General features: G+C 42.3%; 1 protein-coding gene and 3 long non-coding RNA genes across 4 annotated transcripts in view; 2 read left to right on the top strand and 2 right to left on the bottom strand.

The window, feature by feature from the left end:
- TAB3 (TGF-beta activated kinase 1 (MAP3K7) binding protein 3) overlaps nucleotides 1–4,330 on the bottom strand; it is a 28,115-nt gene extending 23,785 nt beyond the window's left edge. The window contains exon 1 of the mRNA XM_081003464.1: nucleotides 4,118–4,330. The gene's annotated coding sequence lies outside the window, so the exon portion shown is untranslated. The remainder of the gene's footprint in view (nucleotides 1–4,117) is intronic.
- A 175-nt stretch (nucleotides 4,331–4,505) lies between these two features.
- LOC308476084 overlaps nucleotides 4,506–20,029 on the top strand; it is a 66,777-nt gene continuing 51,253 nt past the window's right edge. Inside the window, exons 1-4 of the long non-coding RNA XR_013985679.1 lie at nucleotides 4,506–4,713; nucleotides 4,746–5,085; nucleotides 5,341–5,627; nucleotides 6,737–8,075. This is a non-coding gene — a long non-coding RNA (uncharacterized lncRNA). The remainder of the gene's footprint in view (nucleotides 4,714–4,745; nucleotides 5,086–5,340; nucleotides 5,628–6,736; nucleotides 8,076–20,029) is intronic.
- On the top strand, nucleotides 8,077–13,401 carry LOC308476099. Its single transcript, XR_013985713.1, has 3 exons — nucleotides 8,077–8,169; nucleotides 8,398–9,942; nucleotides 13,312–13,401. It is a non-coding gene; the product is annotated as an uncharacterized lncRNA (long non-coding RNA).
- Nucleotides 8,391–19,898, bottom strand: LOC308476090. Its single transcript, XR_013985700.1, has 4 exons — nucleotides 19,381–19,898; nucleotides 14,765–14,947; nucleotides 13,322–13,409; nucleotides 8,391–8,443 (listed from the first exon to the last, which is right to left on the bottom strand). It is a non-coding gene; the product is annotated as an uncharacterized lncRNA (long non-coding RNA).

Here is a 20,029-nt window from a genome sequence, read left to right as displayed (position 1 = left end):
ACATAAGCTTATACATTCAATGTTCAAACATATTACTGAACATACCATCTCCACTAAGAAGACTCATCAGTTGGTACAACAAGGTCTTGATTTGGTTCATTAACATAGTTAAAGAAAAGGGTCCACATTGCTCTTCTGTGTCTGGTGAGATGCTCAGACATTGCTGGATCCCAGCTATTATTTTCACATATGTTCAGGGGTATTTCAGTCTGGTTCTTCCATTGTTAAGCTATTGCTAATCATGCTGCAGTCAGTAAGAAGCCTATGTGTTCTTTGTGGTGCAGAGTGGAGTCCAGGTCTATGCCCAAAGATAGTAGGGCTAAAGCAGGATTTGATGTAAGATGTTAGCTTGTAATTGTGGATATAAGGGAGACAACTCTACTCCATGATGGAAGAAATGCAGGGTAGAAAATGTAAGGCAATCTGCAGCATTAAATAATGATAATTATTACATCTATAACACTGAAATTCAAAATGCACTTCTGCATTTAGAGGATGTGGCATCTTCATGAGAGGATTATAAAAGGCCTTCAATACGTGTGAATTGCTACTTGCCTTCTTCTGGCGACTTCTAGTCTGATTTTGAGATACTAGTAGACTAGAAGCAAGTAACTTGATTCTGCTTTCTTTTGACCTGGCCCCTTCCTTGTGGCCAACTTTTTCATCTTACCCCTCAATGGACATCCTCTTACAGACTGGGGAAACACGCACCTTATTGCTCTGCCTTGCTGGAAAATAAAACAGTCAGAAGATGGTAGGACAAAAACTGCAAAAGACCTATTGTGGGTACCAAAGCCTTTAAAAAAACACCATCTGAATGTTTGAGTGAGAACCCCAGAAGAAAGTGCATTACAACTGGGTACAGTACATCCAGAGGGATGTGGGTGGCGCTGTGGGTTAAACCACAGAGCCTAGGACTTGCCGATCAGAAGGTTGGCGGTTCGAATCCCCGTAACGGGGTGAGCTCCCGTTGCTTGGTCCCTGCTCCTGCCAACCTAGAAGTTCGAAACCACGTCAAAGTGCAAGTAAATAAATAGGTACTGCTCTGGTGGGAAGGTAAATGGCATTTCTGTGTGCTGCTCTGGTTCGAGAGAAGCTGCTTAGTCATGCTGGCCACATGACCCGGAAGCTGTACGCCGGCTCCCTCAGCCAATAAAGCGAGATGAACGCCGCAACCCTAGAGTCGGTCAGGGGTCCCTTTACCTTTACCTTACATCCAATTTGCAATTTTGCTTGTACAAAACTAAGACACTTGAAGTTTTAAAATTGATAAATATGCCAAATAGTACAATAAGTATTACAGAAGTTTCAATTCCCATTATTTCTGCTTTTACAGTTTAAAGACTTCCAGAAATTTTACATCTCTAGCTAGCACTCTAGAACTTACTAAAAGATAGAGAGACAATGCCTTAAAACAGTTGTTTCTAGTTTATACTCATCATTGCATATCTATTTCATTGTAAATGGCAGCTGATATATGTTGCTTTTAATTTATCTAGCTCTTTTATTTTGAAATTAATAGACTAGCTCAAGATGTATTATTGTGTTCCTATGAAACAGAATATGTGAAGATTACAGAAGGTAATACTTTTCACTGACTGACAGGAAATTAGAAGATAACCTAGAAAACCCCCAGTTTACAATGCTTGGGAGCAGCTGGCCAGAAAGTTTGTTATACTGCTCTGCTTGGCAGAAATTCTTCACTGAAAGTGAAAAAGGTCTCACAAGACACAGGGCTAAAGATATAATGCTTCATGTGGAGAAATCTTAGTTAAAAGATTATTCAGTTTTTTAAAGGATTCATTTTCTTCTTTATTGTTGCCTTTTGAATGTCCCAAGAGAATCTTGCTTCCACTTCAATTCACACACAGTGGCACAGATGGCATCATACATCTATCAAAACACAGAAGTTAAACTGCAATTTTTACTACACTTCCAATATGATTATCAGTACTTATCTCCATCTCAAAGTATGCTTCCTAAATGTACCAAATTCTAGATTTGGTATTACATTATACATATATTTATAAAGTTATATCCATGCTTTCTCTTGCCTCTACACTAGTAGAAACAATATACATAAGCACTTGGGATGGAATAATACATAATTAGAATAATTTTTTATTGTTCACTACTGTGCTTGCCTCCAGACCTTTGTCCCCATGGACTACTTAAACATTTATTAAAATCTGTCAAACAACCTAATGGTTTTTCTGCCTGCTATAACAATTGACAAGTACTATGCTAGGTAATGTATGATTTTTATTTGCATTTTTACAGATATTCTATGGATGACTTAAATGAAGCCTGCGGACCACTGGTGGTTCACAGACTACAGCTTGGAAACCCCTATACTAGAGTTTATAATTTTATAAGAATAGATCTAATCATAGGGGTTGAAGGTCTCTGTAATCCAGGTTGTGCTTCTGTTGTAAGGAAATCATATTTATCTACCACTGAGTACAATGTCACTAGGGAAATGCAGTTTTTATCCTAGCTAATGTACCAAATGTAGCAATTGCAATAGTGCAACAAAAAACATGGCTGTGCAAGTTCCACAGTCACCTACAACATAACACACTCACATTACAGGCAACAAGTATTACAACTCACATCGCCTTCCACCTGCCTCATATTTTTTAAAAGTTTTATCATCATAATTTTACTTTTACAGGTGAAGCATTATTCCACTGCATCACCACAATGGAAAATCCCTTTATCACAACCAGAGGCATATAAGCGTTTTCTTTGGGTTACTTAGGCATGAAAACATTACAAACACTGATTCTCTCTACTCCATTTCCTTTGTGCCACAAATAACTACCAGAGGTACATATGGGCAGGAAGGCTAGTTGTTTTGTTGCCTTATTTGTATGGTTGGCTTACCCAGAAGAGAAACAAAATAAAAAAGCCAAACAGGTGACACAGTTTCCCATCTACAACAATGCCCTGACATTTCATAGCTTTTTCGGTTTGTAGTGAAGATCAGTTCTCCTGAAGCAAGGCTACCCTGGCTTCTTAATTATATATGAATGCAGTACACACAAGTAGCTCTTGGCCCAGACTAGCACAAGTATGGCATAAAAAAACCCACAGAAAAAAACTAACACCTGAATGGTCTTACTCAATCTTTTGAACATATACACTCTAAAATTTGCCTACACCAAACAAGATATAAAAATATTTAGCAAGAATAAGTTTCAGTATACTGCCAAGGCCTTGCTACCACTCAAGACTGTCTATCTTCAAAGCTGCCAAAACCAAAGCAGCAGCATCATACTGCAGTCACCCTGCTGAGGAGACATGCCAAAAAATAAAGGCAGCAGAAGCAGCTATTACATATGCAATTACTTGCAACAGTAACAAAGTAATAATTGTAGCACTGCTCATATCCCTGCTATACAAATACATGCAAGGTGTGGCATATCCAAGCAACCTGAAAGCAGCCTCCAAAACAGACAAAAAGTTTTCCTGAGCATGTAGGTGTAAGAGAAAAGACTCACACCCTATTGAAGTTTCACCCTGTCTGTGATTTAATCATTCAAAACCAAGCAATACAGGTCCAAAAGTGTGCCTGTTGTGTGCACGCAAGGGGATGGACACCTGACCCCTTAACATTGGTCCTCGATTAACAGGCCTCAAAAACAGGTTCCCCATCACCCAGAATATACCTCCTTTCTTCAGTCCCCAGTTCATCTATAAATTGATTACCAACTTCATGAACACCACAACTGCTAAATTTGTAAGATGAAAACAGATAAAGAACAGGGGAATAAAGTTTATGCCCTGCCTTCCATTTACTACATATTTTTAAGCAGGTGCCAGGACACACTTGGTATCCCCCCCTCCCAACCCGTACAAGGTTTTAATCCACCCCAGTAGCCCATCCACTGTTGCAGCCTTTTGTTTGTGGAGCGGGGGGTCGCCCCTTTCAAGGCATAGGAGCCCCCACCCCAAGCATTGCCCCTCAAGTCACCACTTTGACCCCTTCCTGCCTGCTTACTGGACACACAGCCAGCCTGCCCCCCTCACCCGCCTTGCCATGTTTTGCCAACAATCCCTCCACACCTCTCTCTCTCTCACATACACACCCCGGCCCTCCCCCCACCCCTCTCACCGCTCGCGGGGGGGCCGGTTCCAGCAGCACCATCTCGCGCTCCCCTCCCATCCGGCCCCTGGGCGTTGGGGGCAGCAGAGGAGGCCAAGCCCCCCGTCGCTTCCGGGGTGTGTTTGTGTGTGTGTGGAGTGGGGCAACTCTCCCCCCCCTTTCCGTCTGCGTGAGGCGAGGGGGGCGTCTCCGGGTGGTACCGGCAGAGTGCAGACCGAGCGGGGGGCGGGGGGGGGAAGAGTGTGGGAAGGGGCGGGTCAGCGCACTAGACAGGGCCGTGAAGCGTTTCCGGGACCTCGCCCGCCCCGCCCGCCCACTGCCAGGCAGAAGAATTCGACTGGGGATTCTCGAGCAAAGGCCCGACTGGCTGAAAGGAAGGGAGGGGCGGGACCAAGCCCGGCCAGCTGCACCTCCTCCTCCTCTTGACAGAGATGTTGGGAGGGGAGGCCCAGTCGCCGCCGCTGCTTCCGAACAGACTTCACTTCCGGTCACAGATTGAACTTCCAGGAATCCTCCATGTGCGGGGCAGGAGTGGTGGGAATTTGGGGGACGGCTTGGTTAAAACAGACAACGTCGCTCGCTCTTTTTACGTTGCCGGGCTTTGAGTTAATTCTGGTCTACTCTACCCACCCAGGAGGTGGAAAAGGAGCCTGGGTTTTAAAAGAAACACGGGTATTATGCCATAATTCTGGTCAGATTCAAGGCTTTCCTCGCTGGCATGTCGCCTGCGACTCTTGGAAAGGCCTCGTGTCAGGTAGAGATTCAACAGATAGCGAGGCAGCAATGGGAAGTGTCGCCCCCCCCCCCCGCTTGTCTTTTTAAGAAAACGCTCTTTGCCGCAGCGCTTTGAAACAACGGTTTCCCTCAGAGTAGAAAAGAAGCTTCGTAAAGTTTAAAAGGGGACATGAAGTCTGTACATGCCTAAATCCTCACGACAGACAGAAATTCATCAGGGGTAGCCGCCTCCATCTGTAAAGGTACAGAAGAAACCTTTTCCCTCCAATAATGTGTTAAATTCGGCGGGGGCGACCCGTTTTGTTATGGTAGAAGGCACCACTTTTAAAGCACATTCACGAAAGCTGTTTTTAAATTTTATTTTGCACTTATCCCACGCCCCCCACCCTTACCTAGAAGTGAGCATCACTGAATTCAATAGGACTTATTTAAGAATGGAAACGGTTAAGGTGGCATTGTTGTTTATTTATTTATGGCATTTATACCCCGCCCTTTAGCTAAAATGGTTCTCGGAGCAGCTTTCCAAAACCAGCCCGTGTTGATCCCTATGCATTTCCACTACACTTGGCCGGGGGAGGGCGGGGAGAGATATGCAGCCAGTAACCGGAAATGCGGCTTGAAACCCATCGCGACTGGAGCCCTTTTAGCCGCCGGTCTCTTGAACTCCGAACATGAATCGCTGAACAAGTATCGCGAGAGTATGGCGGAGACGCTCGATCAGCTGAGAAACAGTGGACAAGAGGTCGTTTAAAAGACGGGCGATGACCGCGCAACTCAGGGCAGCGTGAGGAGACGGCTTCTGTCCGAATCCCGGGGCTGTAGGGCTGGTTCTGCGAAAGCGGGACTCCATCTGGAAGGGAGCTCGTAGTTTCTAGGAATCTTGGCTTCGGAAGTTTAGAGCGGGGTTGTGCGGTCCTTCGCAGTCGGAACTACAAATCCCGTCAGGCTTTGCGATAAGCGGGTCGAATATGTGTAGCCTGCTGGGAGGGGAGAGAGGCTGCGGGTTCGGCTGTTGAGAGGGAGGTTTGCTGCGTTTATGCCAATCAGCAGCAGTAGCAGCAACAACAACTCGTTGCCTTAGTATTTCCTGGCGCTCACGTCCGTGGCTTGTATTGTTCATGACGTGTTTCCATTCATTCGTGTGGTTCTGCAGGAAGGAGAGAGCAGATGTGTCTGCGGCTGCTTTTTCCTCTTCAGTTTTCCTGCAGAGCCGCCTCTTTCCTCCCTGCAAAGGCATTTAATATTTTTGCGCTGCAGCTCCCACCATCCTTTGAACACTGGCCTTGCTGGCTGGGGCTGACGGCAGTTGGAGACCAACATCATCTGAGGGCACCACGACCCCCAACATTGCCTTTATTGCTCCTGAAAAAAAGGATTGCTCTCCTTGTGTAATTTCTATTTTCTCTCTCTCCTATACCAAGGCGATGGGTTGGTGCCCTTATAATATTTTAAGATGAACAGCCTTGCCTAGATCATGAACTAGATGAGAGCTAACAAACTGAAGCTCAATTCAGATAAGAATTAGACACTTTTAGGTGCCAGGCAAAAATGTTCCTTTTTAACCTGACCTTTGACTGATTGACATCCAATACCCTTTTAAACGTGCTGTGGAAGGGGGGTGGGTTGGTTTGTCTTTGTTCTTATTTTAGTATGCATTTTGTGGTTTTTTTATATTGTAATTTTTTGTTGTGAACCACCCTGAGATCTACCTGTATACAGTAGTCAACAAATTTAATAAATATTAATATTGTGTTTACAACAATAGATGGCATTGAAGGCAGCAATACCTACATAACTGAATGTTCTTGTAACCCTTCTCCTCTCACTGCCCTCCAACCTTCTTTCTTAATAATTGCTGCATACAAATGATCACCATTATTGTTCTACCTTCAGTGCAAACGTCTAGGAAGCTTATGAAGGAGATGCCAACTAAGGGCCAGCTTACACATGTGGTTCAGGTACCATAATTAAGCTACAGGCTTTCTAGGTAACTGAAAGTAGTTTCTGATGAAATGTGTGTTGCATTATATAACTTTATTCAGTGCTATTATTCTAGGAAAAGAGATGCCGGACTAGCCATGAATGCTCCCTTGTTCTCTTATAATGGCAATGGCACCCACCTGAGAGGTTCTGGTGAGTTCCAGCTGGAAAATAAAGCCCTGACTTTATTCAAAACAATCAACCCACCCTACTGCAAGTCCTCTTTTACTATATCTCTTTTCAGATTAACTCTCCTTCCCCTTTTCTTCCTCTCTTCCAACTATCCTTTGTCCAAAGATGACATTTCACTGTTCCTTCCTATCTTACATCCTTCATCTCTCGGGGATGTTTCAGAATGAAATACTGTAGCACCTCATTGATCATGCAACATTTCAAATGGAAAATTCTACAAGAGATCTTCAGAGGCACTGGCTTATGCTTTAGCTTACACCATCTTTTTAAACTGCTGCAGAAGTTTCTGGCATGAAATTAAGAAAGTTTCAGGTGTGAGTTAGGAACTGCAAAATTGGAACAGGAGAAGAACGTTGGTACAAGGAACACCAGGGGGGAAGTGAGGGTGACTATTGAAGTGAGAAGCAAATATTTGTAATTAACATGGAGCCCATACCCTGGTATCAGTAATTAGAGCAGGAAGGCACTTTGTGGCTATAACAGCTGGGTTTGTGCTATATCAGCCCATTATTTTAATGAAGCCCATTTGAAGAAGTGGCTGGGGCAGGAATGTCTGGTTACCATCTACTGGGTTTGCTCAGGAAAATGCCTTGTAAATGAATTCTGTAATCCTGTAATCACGCTGGCCATATCCTTCAGCACATCCTTAGTTTTTCCATTAAAGGTCATTCAGAGCTTGGAATAAGGGACACTAAGGATATCTGCATTAATCCAAAAATCTAATGCAAATTGCAAAGAGAAAAACACTGGGTAGACCATGAGAGAAATAGTTAATTCTTGTCTGTCATGGTCCCAATCTTGCTCCCCTCAATGACAGCTATTTGCATTTTTATAAAATGTACCATTAAATGCAACAATGCATTTAACATCATGTCTAGTTTGGCCCAGTTGGAAGTTCAGCTGGACATAAGCCAAGAGAAGAGATATGAGCAAGATTAAAATATTGTCTTGTGTCTGCAAAGTCTGTGAAGAGAAATAGCAGGGAAGCTGCACAGGACATAGACTACCGAGCTTCACCATCTTGCATTTGCCACATGTTGCTGTCTTCCGTCCACTTCAGGTAACTCGGTGGCAGAAAATTACCTGCCTTGGTAAAAAGGAAGAGATAATAGCTAGTATCAGTTCTGCTTCAGGCAGTGATTTCAGCTACAGTGGTACCTCGGGTTAAGTACTTAATTTGTTCCGGAGGTCCGTTCTTAACCTGAAACTGTTCTTAACCTGAAGCACCACTTTAGCTAATGGGACCTCTTGCTGCTGCTGTGCTGCCGGAGCACGAGTTCTGTTCTTATCCTGAAGCAAAGTTCTTAACCTGAAGCACTATTTCTGGGTTAGCGGAGTCTGTAACCTGAAGCGTATGTAACCCGAGGTACCACTGTATATAGATTTCTTGCCCCAAATGGGAGAAAATGTAGGCATGAGTTCAGGTTCCTGCAAGGGAAACAAAATCAAACAAGTCCAGGTCCCAGTAAGGTAACATTGATAAGACAAAGTCCAAGCAAAGCTGTGAAGCTCAGACTGAAGAGTCATACAAGCAATATGAATTTTTGGTATACTGGCAAGCTGTAGCTCCACCTCCAATAAGCAAAGACCCTTCATGTTAAAGAGGCCGGGCTTTCTTCAGTAGCTCCTGACTTTGAAGTTGCATGGGAGACTATGGTTCAGCTGGACGTTTCTGGGCTCATCTGGAGTTCATGACCACCTTGTGTCAGTACGGTGCTGCCAGCATTGGTTCCTGTTCTACTGGATCTTGCTGGGCAGGACAGATGTCAGGAGTCGGTTCTGCTGACAAATCTCTCTTCCACTCAGATACTCTCTTCAAATCCTTGGCCTCATCCGCTGATGATGGAGAGTCACATTCCAGGGTCACGACATTATCCAACAAGAAGCTTAAAACGATTAATTATGCAAGAGCAAAGTACCACTATCTCCACATGGAAAGTGAGCTAAACAAATAGCAATAAATATGGTGATAATTGTGCATCCTTCACATTTAAGGATTTAAGCTGTAATGTTTAGTTTGCAGGTGAACATTTTCACATTGTTAATTATTTCACCTGCAGTAATTCAGAGATGGTGGACAGTATAATGATATAGTACTGAAGCATTCTATCAAAGTAAATGAGTCCAAGTAGCTGACACAAGGTGTATTTTGCTCAGCCACAGTGTGATGCTTTGCTAAGTCAGGAAAATCTGGAACTTTATAGCACATATATGAGGACATAAATAAGGTTGGACGTAAGTGTCTTATTCTGAAGTGCTGACAGCACTCCAAGGAGACCACTTTTGTTTTCCATATTCTGAAACAGACTCTAATTACATTCCATAACAAATTAAAGAGAAAAGTAAATTGCCTCCACATAAAACACAGGAAACGGAAAAGTCTGCTCTTGCCCTATCTTCTTACTCATCACACTCTTGGACTGCAAGCACCAAATGCATTCATGGAGCTAGTAATGAGACATTCCCCATTGTTTCTATTAGATTTTATGAGGTGGAAACCCGGATAGTAGTTACAAAATTGGTTCTATAACCATTAGCCACATCCTCTCCAGTTCCCCATCTTTCCCTCCCCATTTCACACTTCAGCTCATATAATACAATCAGGTAACAGGACTGTGCAACTCAACTTGTTATTCCAGTAATTACTTTCTGTTCATCAAAGAGACACGATTAACAAATGAACTCACACAATATCCTTTACCTAACTAGGTAACATAGACACCTGTATCTCTTTTGCCATTGTTCTTTTATCCATGGCACCAGACAGAGTTACAAGTGCTTGAATCCAATTTGCTGGCTCCCACAGACATCTGGCTGGCCACTCTGAGAACAGGATGCTGGGTTAAATGGGCCATTGGCTTGATCCAGCAGACCCTACTGATGTTCTTGGAGTCTCAGCGGATAATTCCACAGCAGCAAGTCCCCGAGTTTAAAAAGATCACAAACTGTGCATGTAACATGGGAGTAGGAGAAGAGCACTGCATAGCATTAGAGATATCACAGGTACACAGGTGTTGGAAATTTTGATACTCCATAGATACCCCTCAGTATCTATGACTTGAATTGCATCCATTGTTATGGGACTGCAAGGATACACACACATAGGAAGTTTCCCCAGTTAATCCCTACTGAACCCCCTAAAAGGGTTTACGTCTCAGTAAAGGGCTGTGGTGGAGGGCTGTGGTAGGACAGGGAAATCAGGCAGATGCAGACTGCATGAGTGAAGCGCTTACAGAGGCAGATTTAGGGGAGCGCAACCAGTTCGCCTTGGAAACTGTTTCCACCTGATTCCCCTCCCTCCCACTGTAGCTCCTTGCCCTGCATCTTAGGCTTTTCCTGAAGATTCCCTGACCCTCAGGAGGGGGAGAGGGAAATTCCCCTATGTGGGCACCATTGAACATTACTGGATTTAACTATCATGGGGATATATTCACTGGAGGAGCAATCACCTTTTCCCAGTGACAGATGCCAATGAAAAAATGAAATAAACTAGGAGAACTGCTTTGAAGGAAGTTACACAAGTTAGTAAATACTACACACATTGATTTCCTTTGTATTCCACTATTAAGAGTCTGTTAAAATGAAGCTCCTGTATATCTTATTAGTGAATGTTATTGATATTGGTCAACTATGTGGTTTATTACAAAATTTCTTTTTTAAAAATGTAAGTAGCCAAGCAGTTATGTCTGTGTTTTATGGAAACACCTTATTTGCCTTTCTAGTACCAGCATCTTTTCATATTAAGGTGCTCAGAAAATTCCTGGCTTCCCACTAGATAAATTGCTTGCTTGTTTTGAAGGAGTTGCAGAAGTAAATTATTTGAGTCCTGGAGCCAATTTTGATCACCAGGGGTTCAGATCAGTTAAGAATTTTTAAGAGTGCAATTCTATAACCACTTGCTTGGGAGAAAGCTCAGTTGAATTCAGTTAAGCTTAATTCTGGGTACACTTGTATAGGATTGTGCTGTTGGTGAGTCCAAGCCTTCTGTAGAATGTGTTTCTCAAACTACTGAGTAACCACTGCCTTCTGAAATAAAGAAGCCAAAGGTGAACTAAAGTTGGAGCTTTGATACTTCTCTTCTACAAAATTATATTACCTTAATTCCAGGGTCTATATTGCACCAGTCTTTAAGATGGATGCAGGGAAACTAAATCAGAAATGTACATTAAAAGCATATTTTTAAAAGGGAAATGTAATTGTGAGTGGCATTCTGCACATAGATTATGGAATTAAAAATCACATACCTGCTCTTTTGACTGTAGTGTACAACCTGTCCTGTGACACAAGTGCCTGAACAGATTTGAAAGCCTTTCAAACCCGACAGCCTGGCCATGATATACTTTTGTCTTTGCTGACACTAATGCGACATGTCATAAAATGTAGGAGCCCTCAGGTATTTTCTCCTTTTTTAAGAGCCTAATGCCTTTTGCAACAGCGTTTGTGACTCTACATAAATTCTAGTACAGCAGGCACCTACATTGTAACTGCACTGTATTCAGTGATAGACTAATGGCACCTTGGGAACTTAACCACCCTGGTAGTGGGTGATCTGGTCATTAGGGACATAGATAGCTAGGTGTGTGACGGCCATTGTTGACGAATTAAAAACTAGTCCCGATGGCATCTGCTTGAGAGTTATTAGAAGAATTCAGATGGGAAATTGCTGATCGTCTTAACATTATCATTACATGCCACCCCAATCTCTTGCGTGCTGAGAGATTCCAAGGGTTCCAAGCACTGACCCAGGCTCTGGTTTCCTTGGAATGACGGTCAGCAGAGACTGTACAGGAAGGCTGAGATCCATCTGTCTTGGGAGACAGTGGAAGAGTTTGCTGTTGGAAGGTTGCAATGCCTTGGTGTGGCTGTAGAGACTGATGCAGGAGAGACGTTTTGCTGCAACAGGGGCAGATGAAGGCACCCAGTTGTGCTGCTCCAGATGCGCCTCCTCCCAGAGGTCGTTTCTCCTCTGGTCCATAGCAATGTATCCATAACAGTGACCACAGGTGCCCAGGATATATGGTTTGTTTACACATATATGCAACCTGAGCATAAGCTGGAGAGGCTCACAGCATTAACACCCCAACAGATTTTGCTTCTCTCTTAGTCACAGCACTGGATTCCAGCACAGATCAAACAAGGCTCTGTGCCTCAACTTTCTGCTCAGCTCACGCACAACTACACTCTTACTGTTCTTCTGACTACCAGCCAGGTGAGAGGGAAGGCCCACTCATTTGCCCTATGGCACAGAACAACTTCTTTGGTAATGCTAATCATGATGCATATATAGTTCAGCAATAGAATCCTGTATTAGATTTTAACCCTTGTTGGGTACAGGATCCCGAGAAATGGAAGGAACTCAGGGCATTATCCAGGCTGACTCCCCAAAACCTGCAGTAATATGTATCTTGTTACTAAGATCAGCTTCTGTACTAGAAGAACTAGAATGTAATGGCTTTTTAAAAAAATAAAAATGGAACCCTGGGGAAGGTATTTCACACTGGTAGTTACAGGCCAGTTAACTTAATATCTGTTCTGGTGAAAGTGGTGGAAATAATGGCTTAAAATTGTATTACCAAACATACAGAAGAAGAAGTCTTTCTATAGCAGATTTTTGAACAAATGAAAAATAAATAAATAAAGAAAAGTTCATTTTTACTTCAGTGTCTTAAACTATACTACATACACCTGTTTAAAGGCTCCATTTTGGATAGGTTGATTGGAATTGAAGGTAGAAAAATGAATGAACGTTACCTACACATCTGAGACCAATACAGGAAAGCGTGAGAAAAGTCAATGAATGCACAGAACCACACTACAGATGAAACAAGTGTCTACTACCTAGATCTATGTCACAGAACAAAGGTTTTATAGGACATGTGAGTATTCTTTCTTTTTCCTGTTTTGCTAGCTCAGCATGCAGCAAAGGATTAAGAGCTCAGTGCTGTATGTAATTTGGTAGTTGTTGCAAAGGTGCTTTCAGCCTTCCTCCAGAGAGAAAACTATATATAGGATTTCTATTAAAGGCCAACACTTCTACAGCCTTATTAGAATTAGTGATGTTGGTGAAGTTCCTAGTTTCGCACATGAACTTTTTCAACTTCTAATGCTCAGCTCTGACTTAAGGCAAGCATTGAGGGATACTAAAGTTCATATTCTGGTCATAGAGCAGACTAGGAGAGACACAAAGAGGGCTGAGCTCAGATTTTGAGCTCTGTACATCTACAGAATTTAGGGAGGTTCATTGCCTCTCTCTGGGGTGAGGTAGTGGAATTTGCTGCTGGAATGTTTAAGCCAAGGATCGCTAACCTTTTTGGGGTCCTAGGCACATTTGCAGTTTGGAAGGAGTGCCCAGGGTATCACCATCACTTATTTCTCCCCAGGTCATTTCTCCTCTCTTTCAGACAAACAGAAGGAGAGAAAGAACACAAAACACATTATTACTTTTCCAAGGGGTCTGGACAAAAATCAAATTCAGCAGAATTAAAATGGATCATCTTCAGATTCCAACAGGGAATCCCTCAAATATCACCATCATATTAAATTTGACATTGATAGACTGCCCACACATTTGCTGCTTGACAACTCCAAAAACACTGTTGCAAAGCACAGATCCTCATGGATCTTCATGATTTTTACATTGAATAACAACAAGTAAGGTAACACAACTGTCAACACAGATCTACCCTATGATTTGATGGTGGCTTTGAATCAATCTCTTGTAAAAATGAAGATCCATGTTTTCATGCCATGGCAATGCTGTAAAGACCAGATCTGTGATCAGGGGGAGTCCTCAAAGCACCATTGTGCTCCTTGGCACCATTTTGATGACCCAACTTTAAGCTGCGTACCTCTACCTATGCTCAGCCTGTGCCTTTGTAAATAAACTCAAATAGCATAAAATGCTATAAACCTCTCCTGACCTCCTTCTAAAGGAAATCTTATTTGATTGATGGTCAACCAAAAGATGGCAAGATCCTAGTTTGAGGCAGATAAGTCCTAGTACAAAGATCCTTATAATTTTAAAGAAATATATAAACCTTAATATGATGCAATTACTATCCATCTAGAATAAGTATAGTAGTGAAAAAACTGACACATGAAAATAATGAGGAGCATTCAAGGATGCTATAAAATGTTTGGAGTAAGAAGAAAATAACTTTCAGACAGCATGCACTCATGATACCACAGGGCTGATGGGAGATGGAAAGAAGTCCATGAGCTATAATCTTATGATGTAGTTGTAGCTTCTTTGTTGATTTTTGCAAGCAGAATGACAGGTTTTAAAGAAAAGCACATTGCTATTTTGTCCCTATTTGTGGTGAAAGAGCTTGTGCATTCCATTATCTATGCCACCAAGTTCATAAAATGTAACCTATCAGCTACAAATAGCAGAATACACCATATCCTCCACTATTCCCCATTTCTACCAGATAAGCAATCTACAGAGCAAGACAGAGGAGCAAATGTAGGCTCATTATTCTTCAGGAGAGTAGTTCTCAATTTTGTACTGTATGTGTTCAGGATCTCCGTACTCTTGTGCTTATCACACAGTTGCTAGCACTGATTAAATTACGCAGTTTACAGAAGGATGCATGCAACATTACAAAAAGATGGTAATAACATTTTTAATTTATCTGTAAGGACAACTTTAACGCAATAATAATTCTGTAGTTCATTTATCTAAATGGGGACCTTATCACATGAGTGATGAGAAGTCAGAATACTGAGAGTGGATAGATCTTAACTCACATGATGGATGGGCAATTCCACACAGTATGACAGCCCCTTGTCTCAGGTCTCTGCTCAGTAACAGAGAAAAATGTTTCTGGAGTGAACGTTGATCACAGTAGAAAGAGAGAATTTCTTCTAGCTTATTATGCTCTCTTCTCTCTGGCAAAAGCCATTTATAACACCAGAGACACACAAGACCTCCTGGAGATATAAAACATGTTATTTAAGGGGTTACACTAAAATACTACACAATTAATCAATCTCTATTTAAAGATGAGAAGCATAACACCTAAAAAGTCCACCACATATTGAGTGGAAACTTATATAAGGCTTCCAAGATGCAAAACCTTTCAGTTTTAAATTTTATAGCCCTCATATTTGTAGAAAGAAATACTGAAAATATCATTGTGCTATATTAGTTCAAAAAATTAGGAAACCATTTTTTTTAATCTGAAAAATGGAGTGATTTCAAAGCAGCCACCAAAATTACAGAGGCATGACATACTCTTGGTTAACCAAAATGTCTGATATGTAACAGTCAGGTTCTGCCCATATAGAGTCAATGAAAAAACAATAATAATATTTAATAATATTTTTATTATTTATACTGCACCCATCTGGTTGGGAATCAATGGCATCTATGTTTCAGGAATAGCCAGTGTCTACTAATTCAAACCTCCTGCCAACCTAGCAGTTCGAAAGCACATCAAAGTGCAAGTAGATAAATAGGTACCGCTCTGGCGGGAAGGTAAACAGTGTTTCCGTGCGCTGCTCTGGTTCGCCAGATCCGGAATGACCCGGAAGCTGTACGCCGGCTCCCTCGGCCAATAAAGCAAGATGAGCGCCGCAACCCCAGAGTCGGTCACGACTGGACCTAATGGTCGGGGGTCCCTTTACGTTTACCTTTACTAATTCAAACAGCTAGAGAAAAATATTGCAGGGGGAAATGGTCCCACTGGAACTGGTCAAGAATAGATACTGCATATGAATATGTATGAACAAGTGCTTGAGGATTTATCTGGAATCAGATAAAATGCTTGAGGGAATCAGCTTACAGTTTCTCCTATTACCTTGGGGCAAGAATTGCAAGCCCATGCAAAACAGAAAAAAAGTATTCAAGTGGCTTATAGCACAGCTGTAATTTCCCTTCTTTGGTTTACCTGAGTAGGAGTCTAAAGGCAGTGAGCCACGGCATTTGGAATTCATATTGAATTCCTCAACAAGGTTTGGACTTTATGAATACAGCAGAGGCACTTTATTCTAATGTCACATTTCAGGTAAAATGGATGTCTTGTTAGGAACAAGGAAAAGAAAACATGGTTGAAAATAGTAAGATAATCTTCTGTTCAAGGGGTGTGGGGGACAGAGGAAACTTTGTTTTGTTCATACCTTATTAAAAATCAATAAAAATTCTTTATATATAAAAAAGAAAATGGTGAACTAGTACCTAGCCTAGCCTTTGCCAAGCTGGTGCTGTTCAGAGGCTTTGGTCTACAACTCAATTGTAAAAAATGGCAGACATTACAACACAAAATGAAATTGAAAACCCCAGTAGCCTTCAACTCTCCAGCACCATCTCTTCATTAGGAAACAGGCACTGTGGGCTTACTCTGGAATTTTTCTACTTCTTGAAAGGTGGGGAATTTGAAATTAAATTTAACCATCAGTGTTAAATGCTTTTGTTTATTTAATCAATATGTGTGCTGCCTTTCAGTTGAGGCAAGGCAACAAAACAATGTAAAAATAAAACAGTAGATAGAAAATTAGCAGCAACAAAACCTCTCAAATTAAAAGGTTGGGAAAATAAAGCTAGGCTTCTAACCATTACTGCCCTCAATAAATCCTGCTGATTCCAAATTATTTATTTGTTGTAGATTTCCACTTGTTTGATGTTCTCTTCTGCCTTGGTCAAACTCCATCTGAGGTACCACGCCCCATTCTGGGCACCACAATTTAAGAAGGGTATTGATAAGCTGGAATGTGTGCAGAGGGGAGCAACAAATATGATAAAGGGTGTGGAGACCAAGCCTTATGAAGGATGGTTGAGGGAATTGGGTATGTTTAGCCAGGAACAGAGGTGACTGAGAGGTGAGAGGAGATGATAGCCACCTTCAAATATCTGAAGGGCTTTAATATGGGAGATAAAGCATGCTTGTTTTCTCCTGCTCCAGAGGGTAGTACCTGAACCAGTGAGCTCAATTTCCAAGGAAGGAGATTCCAACCAAGCATTAGGAAGAACTTTCTGACAGTAAGAGCTGTTCAACAGTGGAATAGACTACATCAGAAGATGGTGGACTCTCCTTCATTGGAGGTTTTAAAGCAGAGGTTGGCATGGCCATTTGTCATGGATGCTTTGTGATTCCTGCATTGCAGGGGGTTGGAGTAGTTGACACTTGGGCTCCCTTTCATCTTTACAATTCTTCGATTTTGTGAGGTGCAATGAGAATCTTAGGTAACTGAGAAATTTAAGCTGTATAAATGTATATAGAAATGCAGGCTAAGTGTTTTTAACAGGGCTGCTTTTGAAAGGAACTCTGAATTGTAGCTCAGTATGAGCTTTCACCTATTTCTAAATGCAGTGATCTTAAGTGGTACTAATGATGTCCAAACCTTTTTCAAAGAGGGCCAGATTTGATGAAGTGAAGGACTGTAAGGATTTTACCCCAGGAAATAAACTGCCACAGGGGCCGGATTAAACGGACTGGCAGGCCAGATTAGGCCCCCCAAACGGACTTTGGACATGCCTGCCCTATACTGTTGTTGTTTAGTCGTTTAGTCGTGTCCAACTCTTCGTGACCCCATGGACCAGAGCACGCCGGGCACTTCTGTCTTTCACTGCCTCCCGCAGTTTGGTCAAACTCCTGCTGGTAGCTTCGAGAACACTATCCAACCATCTCGTCCTCTGTCGTCCCCTTCTCCTTGTGCCCTCCATCTTTTCCAACATCAGGGTCTTTTACAGGGAGTCTTCTCATGAGGTGGCCAAAGTATTGGAGCCTCAGCTTCAGGATCTGTCCTTCCAGTGAGCACTCAGGGCTGATTTCCTTAAGAATGGATAGGTTTGATCTTCTTGCAGTCCATGGGACTCTCAAGAGTCTCCTCCAGCACCATAATTCAAAAGCATCAATTCTTCGGCGATCAGCCTTCTTTATGGTCCAGCTCTCACTTCCATACTGGGAAAACCATAGCTTTTACTATACGGACCTTTGTTGGCAGGGTGATGTCTCTACTTTTTAAGATGCTGTCTAGGTTTGTCATCACTTTTCTCCCAAGAAGCAGGCGTCTTTTAATTTCGTGGCTGCTGTCACCATCTGCAGTGATTATGGAGCCCAAGAAAGTAAAATCTCTCACTGCCTACATTTCTTCCCCTTCTATTTGCCAGGAGGTGATGGGCCCAGTGGCCATGATCTTTGTTTTTTTGATGTTGAGCTTCAGACCATATTTTGCACTCTCCTCTTTCACCCTCATTAAAAGGTTCTTTAATTCCTCTTCACTTTCTGCCATCAAGGTTGTATCATCTGCATATCTGAGGTTGTTGATATTTCTTCCGGCGATCTTAATTCCGGCTTGGGATTCATCCAGCCCAGCCTTTCGCATGATGAATTCTGCATATAAGTTAAATAAGCAGGGAGACAATATACAGCCTTGCCGTACGCCTTTCCCAATTTTGAACCAATCAGTTGTTCCATATCCAGTTCTAACTGTAGCTTCTTGTCCCACATAGAGATTTCTCATGAGACAGATGAGGTGATCAGGCACTCCTATTTCTTTAAGAACTTGCCATAGTTTGCTGTGGTCGACACTGTCAAAGTCAATGAAGCAGAAGTAGATTCTTTCTGGACCTCTCTAGCTTTCTCCATAATCCAGTGCATGTTTGCAATTTGGTCTCTGGTTCCTCTGCCCCTTCAAAATCCAGCTTGCACTTCTGGGAATTCTCGGTCCACATACTGCTTAAGCCTGCCTTGTAGAATTTTAAGCATAATCTTGCTAGCGTGTGAAATGAGTGCAATTGTGCGGTAGTTAGAGCATTCTTTGACACTGCCCTTCTTGGGGATTGGGATGTAGACTGATCTTCTCCAATCCTCTGGCCACTGCTGAGTTTTCCAAATTTGCTGGCATATTGAGTGTAGCACCTTAACAGCATCATCTTTTAAAATTTTAAATAGTTCAGCTGGAATATCATCACTTCCACTGGCCTTGTTATTAGCAGTGCTTTCTAAGGCCCATTTGACTTCACTCTTCAGGATATCTGGCTCAAGGTCAGCAAACACACTACCTGGGGTATACGAGACATCCATTTCTTTCTGGTATCGTTCCTCAGTAGTAAAGCCTCTACTATACTACTGTACTATACACTCTACTATACTAAAGTGATGCCTGTTCCTTAAGAGAAAGTCCAGTTGAGTTGAATGGGACTCACTTCCAAGTAAGACCACAGCTAGGTTAGTCTATATGGCCATTTACTCCTGGTTTGTGGAGGTTTCACGGTGAAATAACGCTACAATAAACACATCAACCATACAGTACTTACACATGCATATGACAATACTAATTTTTGTCTCGCCTAGTAAATGAATACCCTTAGCAAAATTGACACAGAGTGTTCCGTAAGTGCCAGAAGAAGCAACAGTACTAACCTGCTTTCCAAACCTGTACGAAGCTTTTTCGCGTTAGGATTTGTAGTAATTCCCCACCCCGGAAAATAATCGTTTATTTCTGTGGCCACCAGGAGGCGTAGCCCAGCCTCCTAATCGCGTCTCAACTTCGTATCTGTTATCAAAGCGGTGGCGGGAGGAGGAAGAGGAGGATTGCTTCTAGTTTACACCACCTATTTGCTTGACTCGTGCTTGGCTGCTGCTTTTGTAGTATTAAGTTAAGCACTTCCACATTGATTGAAATTAATAATATTTTTAAAACAGCAACAGCACTGAGGCAATTTGTTTCCTGATCGCATAAAATTGGAGGTGGGTTAAACAAACGGCAAAACTAAATCTGCTAATAATAATTCTTCTGTTTTGATCGGTTATTTACATTGTTTTTACCCTTCCTTGGGAGCGAGCCCCACTGAACATGAAGGGATTTACATGTGCGTAATCACTGCACTGCAATGCAGAAGACAGACTGAAGTCAACAGGAGACAAGCCCCATCCTTGCAAGGCAGGATTGGCCACTGAACTGGATTTAAACTTTTTGCCCCCATGTTGACCACTCAAGTGTGGGGCATTCCGGGGGGGGGGGGAGCTTGAAAGAACTCTATGGCCAGTGGGACACTCTGGGAATCCCACC

The sequence above is a fragment of the Podarcis pityusensis genome (assembly GCF_964106645.2).
Source record: "Podarcis pityusensis genome assembly, chromosome: 4".
Lineage (NCBI taxonomy): Eukaryota > Metazoa > Chordata > Lepidosauria > Squamata > Lacertidae > Podarcis > Podarcis pityusensis.
This window is presented reverse-complemented; position numbering and strand designations above follow the sequence as displayed.